The 12,569-nt window shown below is 39.6% G+C and overlaps 1 non-coding gene across 1 annotated transcript; it reads right to left on the bottom strand.

The window, feature by feature from the left end:
• Positions 1–292: 292 nt before the first annotated feature.
• On the bottom strand, positions 293–401 carry LOC131633830 (small nucleolar RNA R71). The gene has a single exon (XR_009293412.1). It is a non-coding gene; the product is annotated as a small nucleolar RNA R71 (small nucleolar RNA).
• Positions 402–12,569: the final 12,168 nt, after the last annotated feature.

Genomic DNA, 12,569 nt, shown 5'->3' with positions numbered 1-12,569 from the left:
GCAAACAATTTCAAACTGAAACCTTCGTTGGTACAAGCTGTCCAACAGAACCAATTCTCTGGAAGCCCTGCAGATGATCCTAATCTCCATTTATCCGTGTTCGTGCAATATGCCGACACTGTCAAAGCTAACAACGTTAGTTCTGAAGCTATTCGATTACGCTTCTTTCCCTTCTCCTTGAGAGATAGAGCTAGAGTGTGGCTTCAGTCCCTGCCTTCTAATTCCATAACTACATGAGACGAACTGAAGAGAGTATTCTTAGCTAGATATTTTTCGCCTAAAAAGATAACGAATCCTTGAAGAGGTCAAATCAACGGATTTACCCAAAAAGATAACGAATCACTCTTCGAAGCTTGGGAACGATACAAGGACATGCTTAGACTATGCCCTCATCATGGACTCGAACCATGGCTGATCATCCATACTTTCTATGGTGGTCTACTTTATAACACTAAGATGACTATAGATGCCGCTGCTGGCGGAGCTCTAATGGACAAACCCCATGATGAAGCATACAACCTCATAGAAAACATGGCACAAAACCATTATCAATGGGGAGGAGAACGAGCTGCTCTAGAGAAAACCCAAACCAAAGGAGGAATGTACGAAGTAAGTGGTATAGACCGCGTTAACGCTAAAGTAGACGCTTTAACTCAAAAGATCGAGAACTTAACCATCACTCTTTCAGCCATCGCGGCTGTTGTAGCACCTAACTGCGAGATTTGTGGATTAAATGGACACGTCGTTGCTGAATGTCAACTTCTGACTGGTATTCCATCTGATCAAGTAAGCTACGCTCAAGGAAACCCTTATTCTAACACGTACAACCCTGGATGGAAGAACCATCCAAACTTTTCGTATAAGAACAACAATGCGTTGTACGCGCCTGGACAAGCACCTGCTGTCCCACCTGGCTATCAAAAAGCGCTTGTAGCTGCTCCAAACGCCCCTAGGAAGTCAAATCTAGAAATCATGATGGAAAACTTCATAGCTTCCCAACAACAAACCAACAAGGACTTCCTAAATCAAAACATTCATAATAGTGAGCAACTAAAACAATTATCAAACAATGTAGATGCTTTAGCTACACATAACAAAATGCTAGAAACACAAATCTCACAAGAAGCTCAACAACAAGCACCTACTGTTGCCCCTGCTGGCACGTTTCCTGCTCAACCACAACCTAATCCTAAAGGACATGCGAACGCGATTACACTGCAAAGTGGAACAAACTACGATGGACCTATAGATCCTAGAACTCAAAACGCCCCCATGTCACAACAAGAGCCAAAGGAAACAAAAAAAACATCAACTGATGATCAAACTGCTAAAACAAATGAAAACAACATCGAAGTGGAATCTGAAAAAGAGAAAACTTATGTTCCATGATCAGTGCATTTTGATGCACGTTCTTCCATGTTTGTACTAAGCATTTCTTCGGTTTGTTTTATTTATTTTTATGTTTTAATATGTTTTTATATTTTATTTTATTTTTGCACTTAATTGTTTTTCGTAATAATTTTTCAGTATTAGCAGTCTGCACGGAAACGATCATATCTGGAGTTCCAGGAGTCCGATTGAGGCGTTCTAATAATCGACGGAAAGCTAAGAGAAAGAGCTACAATTCTTATGTTGGAGTCGAAGTCATAATCGGACTTTAGAAGGGCCAGAAAGTTCGTTGAAGTTGCAGCACTAGTTTTAGTTAAGTTTCGGGTCAATTAGTTTTGGGCCTGGGTCGTATGTTTGATCCAGTTGGATTGTAAAACGGGTTGTACTATTTCCCCTTAGGTTAGCAGCCGCGGTACTGTTCACGAATCATTATTCACGAAAATATTTCAAGCTTTTGTACGATCATGTAATGGAGAACTAATCCGAAGGTGAAATCTGCCGGAATCGAGTTCCAAATACTTTGAGGTTTTTTATCAATTCCAATTAAATTATTCATTCCTTTCAATATCGTGCTTTGTGTCTTGTTTGCTTAATTCGAGTTCCATAGAATATATATTGATTTGATTCAATGATTGTTCTTCCTATAATTTAATCGCGTTTGCTTAATCCGCGCAATTGTGTTTGCTTAATTCACAATACTTTAATCCGTTTGCTTAATCCGGACATTAGGAATTTACAATCTTGTAGTATGAATTGCGCTTGTTAATTCGACATTACAATCGAATAGGAATTGAAATCATTTAGGGACTGGAATTATATTGACACCGATGATAAGTTGGATATCGAACCGGCATATTAACCTGTTTTAATCACTTATTTCAAAACAGCTTATTTTCAGAATCACTTATTTTAAGCGCTTTTTTTCTAAATCGAACCCAAACCAACCCCCCCCCATTTCGAATTTGCTTTTAGTTAATAAAATCAAGAATCCTTGCGATACGACTCGAGCCATTGTCGCTGTACTACGTTTTACAAAATACTCGTTTTTGATCCGCGCGCGACAGCGGATCAAATTTGCGCCGTTGCCGGGGATTCTTGTGAATATTAACTGATATTAGAGTCTTAGGTGTAGTGTTTGTGCGTTTTGGCCATAGGTTCCTCACGGTTTCGGCCATAACACCTTTGAGTCGAAAAAATTGGTTTTTGGGAAAATTGCACCGTTTCGAAAATTTGTCCCGACAGTTAGGTGTGAAAAAATTCCCCGATCAAAAGTCACCTACTACAGAGTAGTTACATGTCAAATTTTTCGAATCGCGAAAAAAGTCTTTTTACTATTTTTAGTGATTTATTTTCTGTTTTCATAGAGTCGAAAAAATCCAAAAAAATTATCAAAATTCTATTTTTATGTCATTTGATTAATTTCGGTGTCAGTTTATTTTTTTGAATTGTTTTTAATCGATTTGCTTCATTGTGTTTGTTTTAGGGACATAGTTGGCATTTTCATGATTGTTGCTGCATTGCTGTGCACTAGTCCTGGCTACTAGGTCTTCCTGTCCTGAACTTGTTGCTTTTGATCCTGAGGTAGAGAGAACCTTGCACACACTTCGTAGAGCAGGCCAGGCTAGCAATAGTTCACCTTTACCGACCATAGCTGAGTCTGATTCTGAGTCTGACTATTTGCATAACTTGTTTGATTCTGAATTTGCTTTTGAAATGGCTGAAAATAGAACTCTAAGGCAACTTGCAGCCCCTAATGTGAATTATAATGGCTTGTGTATTGAATATGATGCTGTTGTTGTTCCTTTTGAATTAAAATCGGGTTTAATACACTTGTTGCCAAAGTTTAATGGTCTTGCAGGTGAAGATCCACACAAACATTTGAAGGAATTCCATGTGGTGTGTTCTACACCATTGAAGCCTGAAGGGATCACTGAAGATCATATCAAACTTCGTGCTTTTCCTTTTTCTTTGCAGGGTGCAGCGAAGGACTGGATATATGATCTCGAACTGAATTCAATAACAAGCTGGAATGCTCTGAAGAGAGTGTTCTTGGAGCGATATTTTCCTGCATCTAGAGCTGATTCAATCCGAAAAGAGATTTGTGGTATTAGACAAGATAACGAGTCATTGGCTGAGTACTGGGATAGGTTCAAGAAGTTGGTTTCAAGCTGCCCTCAACATCAGATTACCGAGCAACTTCTCATTCAGTACTTTTATGAGGGGTTGCTACCTATGGATAGAAACATTCTTGATGCTGCTAGTGGTGGTGCACTTTTTGACAAAACTTCAGCTGTTGCCAGGGCCCTCATTGAAAATATATCCTTAAATTCCCAGCAGTTCACCACTCGAACCAATTTTGTCCAGACCAAGGGTGTACATCAAATTCAAGGTTCCTCGAATATAGCTTTAGAAACCAGAATTGATGAGCTGACCGCTTTAGTCAAACAACTTGCAGTAGCGAAACCTCAAACAGCAATTGTATGTGGCATTTGTACAGCTCATGATCATCCCACTGATACTTGTCCTCTTCTGAAAGATGATACTGTTATCGAGCTGCCTCAAGCTTATGCAGCCAACCTTTACAACCAGAACAGGTACAACAACACCCCTGACTTGTCCACCAACAAATATCATCCCAATTGGAGGAATCATCCCAACCTTCGATATAGAAACCAGCAGCCCTCACAACAACAGCTCACCGTTCCATTACCCCAGCCACATCACACCCCTCCAGCTACTACTTCCGGGCCATCCTTGGAAGATCTTGTTAAACAAATGGCCGTGAACAACCTTCAGTTTCAACAAAGAACCGACACTAGCATTCAGACCTTGACCACACATATGGGACAACTTGCTACTCAAATAAATAAAATATGCAAGCTCAAGGTTCGAACCAACTTCCAGCATAAATTGTTGTCAATCCGAATGGTAATGCTAATGTGAGCGCTATTTCTTTGCGATCCGTAAAAGTTACAGAAACAGCCCCTGAAAAGAATAAAAAAATATTGAGGTAACTTCTGAACTTTCTTCTCCTGAACCTCCTCCAGCTGAAATTTCTTCTCCTTCTTCTGTTGTGGTCGAAACTGAAAAAAATAAAGAAAAGGAGTATGTGCCACCAGTTCCCTTCCCACATAGAGTTCTGAAAAATAAAAGAGTTGAGGAAGGAGACAAAGAAAAATAAATGTTGGATATGTTCAGGAAAGTAGCGGTAAACATTCCGCTTCTTGATGTGATTAAGCAAGTTCCAAGGTATGCAAAATTTCTGAAGGATCTATGTACAAACAAGAGAAAAGTGAAGGGAAGTGACAGAGTCAACTTGGGAAGAAGCATCTCTGCTTTCATTTAACCCGAGCAAAGTGTTTCGGCTATCTCTCAGGTCTTGCCACAAAAATGCAAGGACCCGGGAACTTTTACTATTCCTTGTACCATCGGGGATAAGAAATTTGATAATTGTTTGCTTGATTTAGGAGCGGGCATTAATGTTATGCCTACTTCTATTTATAATAACCTTTGCCTTGGTCCCATGCAGCATACAGGTTTAATCGTTTAACTGGCGAACAGGAGCAATGCACGTCCCACCGGCATAGTGGAAGACGTCCTCGTTCAAGTTAAAGATTTAATTTTTCATGCAGATTTTTACATTCTGGACATGGAAGGAGAAACTAAATCAAGCAGAGCTCCCATCATCTTAGGAAGACCGTTCATGAAAACGGCGAAGACAAAAGTTGATGTTGATGATGGAACCATGTCCATGGAATTTGGTGACATTGTTGCAAAATTCAACATCTTCGATGCCATGAAACATCCTGTGGAGGAGCATTCTGTTTTTCACATTGAGTTGATTTCTAAACTAGTTGATGATAGTTGTTCTGAATTATTCGTACTTGATTTTCCATCTCTCTCTGATTTTGATGATAATTATTCATGTCCTGATTGCACTGACACTAACGTTTGTGTTCTTTGTGCTGAGATTGATGCTTCCCTACAGCCTGATACATTTCCTACAGGTGAAGTTGTTACCAATGAGGCTGTTTTTGTCGTCGATGCTCTTGACATCCCGACTGCCCCAAGCCTTCCATCCATCGAGCAGCCCCCGTCCTTAGAGCTAAAAGAGCTCCCTAAGAACCTGAAATATGCTTACTTGGAGCGTAATGAAAAACTTCCTGTTATTATCTCTTCTAACCTTGATTTCAATCAAGAAGACAAACTTTTGCAGGTATTAAAGAGGCACAAGAAAGCATTCGGTTGGACATTAGCCGACCTTCCAGGTATTAGTCCTTCGATGTGCATGCACAGGATTTTACTTGAGGATGGAGCGAAAACAGTAAGGCAGCCCCAAAGGAGGCTTAATCCTTTGATTCTTGATGTTGTAAAGAAAGAGGTAACCAAACTCTTGCAAGCAGGTATCATTTATCCTATCTCTGACAGTAAGTGGGTAAGTCCAGTGCAGGTTGTACCTAAGAAATCTGGACTCACAGTGGTAAAAAATGAAAAGAATGAACTTGTTCCCACTAGAGTCCAGAACAGCTGGAGAGTTTGTATTGATTACAGGAGACTGAATCAGGCTACTAGAAAAGATCACTTTCCTTTTCCGTTCATTGACCAGATGCTTGAACGGCTAGCTGGTAAATCACATTATTATTTTCTTGATGGTTTTTCAGGTTACTTTCAGATTCATATTGCACCTGAAGATCAAGAAAAGACCACTTTCACATGCCCATTCGGTACATTTGCTTACAGGAAGATGCCTTTTGGCCTTTGCAATGCTCCTGGCACTTTCCAACGATGCATGATGAGTATTTTCTCTGATTTTATTGAAAATTGCATGGAAGTGTTTATGGATGACTTTACTGTCTATGGTTATTCTTTTGATGCATGCTTGAACAGTTTAAGCTTGATTTTAGAAAGATGTATCGAGACTAACCTTGTGTTGAATTATGAAAAGTGTCATTTTATTGTTGAGCAGGGAATTGTTCTTGGTCACATTATTTCTGAAAAAGGAATTTCTGTTGACCCTTCTAAGATTGATGTGATTTCTACACTGCCTTACCCTTCTTGCATTCGCGAGATTCGTTCTTTTCTTGGTCATACAGGTTTTTACAGGCGTTTCATCAAGGATTTCAGTAAGATAGCTCTTCCGCTGTCAAACTTGTTGAAGAATGACGTCACTTTCGATTTTGATGACAAATGCAAACAAGTGTTTGACTTCTTGAAGAAAGCATTGACCTCCGCTCCCATCATTCAGCCCCCTGAATGGACACTTCCTTTTGAGCTTATGTGTGATGCTTCGAATTATGCTGTTGGGGCTGTCCTTGCACAAAGGGTTGACAAGGCTGACCATGTTATTTACTATGCTTCTAGGACTTTAGATTCTGCACAGTCAAATTACACTACCACTGAAAAAGAACTGCTAGCTATTGTTTTTGCTCTTGACAAATTTAGATCTTATTTGCTAGGTTCCAAGGTTGTTGTTTTTACTGACCATGCAGCTTTAAAGTACTTGCTGAAGAAGCTGGATGCAAAACTAAGATTGATTCGATGGATGTTGCTGCTCCAAGAGTTTAATGTTGAGATTAAAGACAAAAGTGGAGCTGAGAACTCAGTGGCTGACCACTTGAGCATGATAGAGAGAGATGAAGATCCTTTTCCTATTAAGGATGAATTTCCTGATGAGCAGTTGTTTCTTTTGCATGGGATTACACCTTGGTTTGCTGACATTGTTAATTTTCTTGTTGCTGGTGTTTTTCCTACAGGTGCATCTAGATCACAGGTTCACAAGCTCAAGAGTGATGCCAAATATTATGTTTGGGATGATCCATATCTATGGAAGTTTGGTAGTGATCAGGTAATCAGGAGATGTGTCCCCGACAATGAGATTGAGTCTATTTTGAAATTTTCTCATGCATCTCAAGTCGGCGGACACTTTGGTCCTCAAAGGACTACGAGAAAAGTCCTTGATTCAGGCTTCTATTGGCCAACTATTTTTAAGGATGCTTTTGAGATTTATCGCACTTTTAAAGAGTGCCAGATAGCAGGTACAAACATCACTCGCAAGAGTGAAATGCCTCAGCAGCCTATGCTTTTCTATGAGGTATTTGATGTATGGGGAATTGATTTCATGGGTCCTTTTCCTGTATCATTTGGTTTCCTTTACATTTTACTTGCTGTTGATTATGTTTCAAAGTGGGTGGAAGCTATCCCCACTAGGACTAATGATTCTCGAGTTGTTGCAGAGTTTGTCAAGTCTAATATCTTTTGCAGGTTTGGAATACCACGAGCTATCATAAGTGGCCGAGGCACTCATTTCTGTAACCGCACCATGGAAGCTTTACTCCGAAAGTATGGAGTTGTGCACAGAGTCTCCATGGCATATCACCCATAGACTAATGGGCAAGCTGAGATCTCAAACAGGGAGATAAAATAGGTTTTAGAGAAAATGGTGCAACCAAACAGGAAAGACTGGAGTCGTCGTCTAGAAGACGCACTTTGGGCTCAAAGGACAGCTTTCAAGACACCCATTGGTATATCTCCTTATCAACTTGTTTTTGGTAAGGCATGTCATCTTCCTGTTGAGATAGAACATCGTGCTTTTTGGGCGGTGAAAGGCTGTAATTTGGAGATGCAACAAGCTGGTATTGAAAGAAAACTCCAATTACAACAGTTGGAAGAGCTTAGATTAGAGGCTTATGAGAGCTCTAGAATTTATAAAGAGAAAACTAAGAACTTCCATGATAAAATGATTTCTAGGAAGGAATTTTCTGTGGGCCAACAGGTTTTACTGTTTAACTCCCGCCTTAAGCTTATGGCTGGGAAACTTCGATCCAAATGGATTGGCCCCTTTGTTGTTACTAATGTTTTCCCTCATGGTGCAGTAGAAATAAAAAGTGCAGGTACTGACAAAGTCTTCAAGGTTAACGGGCAGCGGCTGAAGTTATTCCATGAACGTTCGGTGCCTGAAAATGTCAGCATAGAGGAGCTTTCTTTGGAAGCTCCTAACTACACTGCAACTTGATCAGGGAGTCCTTCTTTCCTTCTCTCTACTATTATTAGTAATGTCCTTTCATTGAGGGCAATGCTTAGTTTAAGTGTGGGGGAGGAAATTGTGTGTTTTATTTATGTTTATTAGTTTTTTTATTTAATTTCAACCAATAAAAAATGCATCTTCTTGAAAGTTTTAGGCTATAGACTGATTTGAGTCGAGTTTGCGGAGACTTAGGAAAAATTCATAAGATCGGTATCATTCTAACACCGTGAGTCTCCTGCATATGGAAATTGATTTGAATTTGTTATTATGTTTTAGCTTTAATTCTCATTTTCTGACAGCTCTTGAGTAGTTTATTTCAGCAGTCGGCACCATCTCTCACACACTTTACGCAGGGAAGCCGATGAATATAAGTGAATGTTCCGAAAAGAAAAAAAATAAAATAAAAAGGTAATACACCTTCTATGTTTGGTGACCCTCACCCGGTCACTTAACCCAACGGTTGTGTAATCTTAAAAAAAAAGATTTTAAAACTCTTTGTTAGTTGGTTCAGCGGTTTCTGGTGCTGAACTTGGTAGGGAGGATTACGGTCTGATCCCCCGCAACTACATCTGAGTAAGCAAAAGGGTTATGCCACGTAAGTACCGGAACCCCATGCAAAAAATGGATCAGAGTCACTAATCGGTAGCCTTGCTATAAGTGTGTGGAGATAACGGGCTTAATGTGATTGCGCCTGAATGAAAAAGAGCAAAAAGGATGAGTAAGTTAGGCTATGGTATAATAATATGATTTGAATTGGTTTGTGTATTTAGGAGACTTATGTCTGCATATCTGTGGTTAGTGTTCTTACGATGTCCTTAGTGTGCAAGATTAGTACCTGTCGATGCAAACTTACCCGAAGAAGATTTGTAGCCTAGGATGAGTAACTGTTGATGTATTTGTGCTTTCTTTGTTTTGTTTTTCATTTTGCTCGGAGTGCAAAAGTTCAAGTGTGGGGGAATTTGATCAGTGCATTTTGATGCACGTTCTTCCATGTTTGTACTAAGCATTTCTTCGGTTTGTTTTATTTATTTTTGTGTTTTAATATGTTTTTATATTTTATTTTATTTTTGCACTTAATTGTTTTTCGTATTAATTTTTCAGCATTAGCAGTCTGCACGGAAACGATCATATCTGGAGTTCCAGGAGTCCGATTGAGGCGTTCTAATAATCGACGGAAAGCTAAGAGAAAGAGCTACAATTCTTATGTTGGAGTCGAAGTCAGAATCGGACTGTAGAAGGGTCAGAAAGTTCGTCGAAGTTGCAGCATTAGTTTTAGTTAAGTTTCGGGTCAATTAGTTTTGGGCCTGGGTCGTATGTTTGACCCAGTTGGATTGTAAAACGGGTTGTACTCTTTCCCCTTAGGTTAGCAGCCGTGGTACTGTTCACGAATCACTATTCCCGAAAATAGGTGAGCTTAAAACAACGAGAATGTCTCTTCAACTGGCTGACCGTTCAGTTAAATACCCTGTATGAATGTTGGAAAATATCCCTGTGCAAGTAGGTCAATTCTACATCCCGACTGATTTCATCATCATGGATATCCAGGAAGATTTTAACATCCCAATCATATTAGGAAGACCATTCTTAGCAACTGCTGGTGCAATCATAGACGTTAAACGAGGAAAGCTAACCTTCGAAGTTGGAGAAGAGAAGATTGAATTTATTCTGTCTCACTTCTTAAAAGCACCTGTAATTGACGACACATGTTGTTTCATAGACATCACTGATGAATGCGTCAGAGAAACAAAGATCGAACCACTCGAAAACCCTGAAATCCTAGAAATCCCAATAACCGAAACATCTGATGATGACACACAAGAAGAAAACCAAAACCTAAGTTTAACCGAATGCTTAGCATCAACACCTGAACCTACACCTGCTCCTAGTAAACTGACTGACAAACTAAAAACGCTTCCTAACAATCTAAGATATGAATTCTTAGATACCGAACTTGAAAGGCCTGTAATAGTCAATGCTGACTTAGGACCGATTGAAACCGAAAACTATTAGAATTCCTAAGGAAATACCCAACAGCTTTAGGCTATAAGATATCTGATCTCAAAGGGATAAGCCCTTCTGTCTGTATGCATCGAATTATGCTCGAGGAAGACTCGAAAACCTCTAGAGAACATCAGAGGAGACTTAACCTAATCATGAGCGAAGTAGTTAGGAAGGAAGTTCTGAAATTATTAGAAGCTAGGATAATATACCCCATATCCGATAGTAAATGGGTTAGTCCTGTTCATGTAATGCCTAAAAAGGGAGGAGTCACAGTGATAAAGAATGAGAAAGGAGAAACTATAACCAAAAGAATTGAATCTGGTTGGCAAATGTGCATAGATTACAGAAAACTGAATAAAGCCACTCGTAAAGACCATTTCCCCCTACCATTCATAGATCAAATGTTAGAACGCTTAGCTAGGCATTCCCACTTTTGCTACTTAGACGGTTACTCTGGTTTCTTCCAAATCCCAATCCATCCTGATGACCAAGAGAAAACAACTTTCACCTGCCCTTTTGGAACCTTTGCCTACCGACGAATGCCATTCGGATTATGTAACGCACCTGCGACATTCCAAAGATGTATGATGGCAATATTCGCCGATTTCCTAGATAATATTATGGAAGTCTTCATGGACGACTTCTCCGTATGTGGACAAAGTTTCGAGGGATGTCTTGCGAATTTAGAAAAAGTTCTAGAACGTTGTGTGAAAGTTAATTTAGTCCTAAATTGGGAAAAGTGTCACTTCATGGTACAAGAAGGGATTGTGCTAGGACATATAGTATCGAATAGAGGAATTAAAGTAGACAAAGCTAAAATAGAAGTTATCGAAAACCTTCAACCTCCAAAATCCGTTAGAGAGATACGAAGTTTCTTAGGACATGCTGGATTTTACCGACGCTTCATTAAAGACTTCTCGAAGATAAATAAACCATTAACCAAACTACTAATGAAAGACGTCAATTTCGTCTTTGATGACAAGTGTTTAGAAGCCTTCAAAACCCTTAAGGAAGCATTAATCTCCGCACCCATCATGCAACCTCCTGATTGGACCGAACCATTCAAAATAATGTGTGATGCAAGCGATTACGCTGTAGGCGCTGTCCTAGGTCAAAGAAAAGATAAGAAACTTCACGTTATCTACTATGCAAGTAGAACTATGGACGAAGCTCAAATGAATTACGCTACAACTGAGAAAGAGCTTTTAGCTGTAGTTTTTGCTTTGGATAAATTCCGCTCATACCTAGTAGGAGCCAAAATAATAATATACACCGACCACGCCGCTATTAGGTACCTATTAACCAAGAAGGATGCTAAACTGAGACTCTTAAGATGGATCTTGCTATTGCAAGAATTTGATTTAGAAATAAGAGATAAAAAAGGAACAGAAAATGTAGTAGCAGACCACCTTTCTCGTTTAGAAAACCTAGAACCTGAAACCGTACCTATTAACGATGATTTTCCTTACGATAAGCTTATAGCTCAACTAGAAAGAAATAATCCCGACGAACCTGCCGCAACCACCTTTGCAATGACCATTACACCCTGGTATGCGGATTTTGTAAATTACTTAGCCGCTGGTGTACTTCCCCCTGATCTAAGCTACCAACAGAAGAAGAAATTCTTCCATGACCTGAAACAATACTATTGGGACGACCCCCTTCTTTTCAAGAGAGGCCCCGATGGAATCTTTAGACGTTGTGTACCTGAGGAAGAAATAGGAAGTATAATAACGCATTGCCATTCAGCCCCTTATGGAGGACATGCTAGCACGTCTAAAACCTGTGCTAAAATCCTCCAATCTGGACTCTACTGGCCTAATCTATGGAAAGACGTTCACTTTGCCGTTATAAACTGTGATAGATGTCAACAAACTGGAAATATCTCGAGACGAGACGAAATGCCTCAAAAAGGAATTCTAGAAGTAGAAATATTTGACGTCTGGGGAATAGACTTTATGGGTCCCTTTCCATCATCATTCGGAAATAAATATATCCTCGTAGCTGTCGATTACGTTTCGAAATGGATAGAAGCTATCGCTTCTCCTACAAACGACACACGAGTAGTGATCAAACTCTTTAAAAATGTTATCTTTCCTAGGTTTGGTGTACCAAGACTGGTAATTAGCGATGGTGGATCTCATTTCATTTCAAG

Source organism: Vicia villosa, unplaced genomic scaffold (genome assembly GCF_029867415.1).
Source record: "Vicia villosa cultivar HV-30 ecotype Madison, WI unplaced genomic scaffold, Vvil1.0 ctg.001178F_1_1, whole genome shotgun sequence".
Taxonomy (NCBI): Eukaryota; Viridiplantae; Streptophyta; class Magnoliopsida; order Fabales; family Fabaceae; genus Vicia; species Vicia villosa.
Note: the sequence above shows the minus strand (reverse complement) of the source record. Positions and strands in the feature narration are given on the sequence as shown.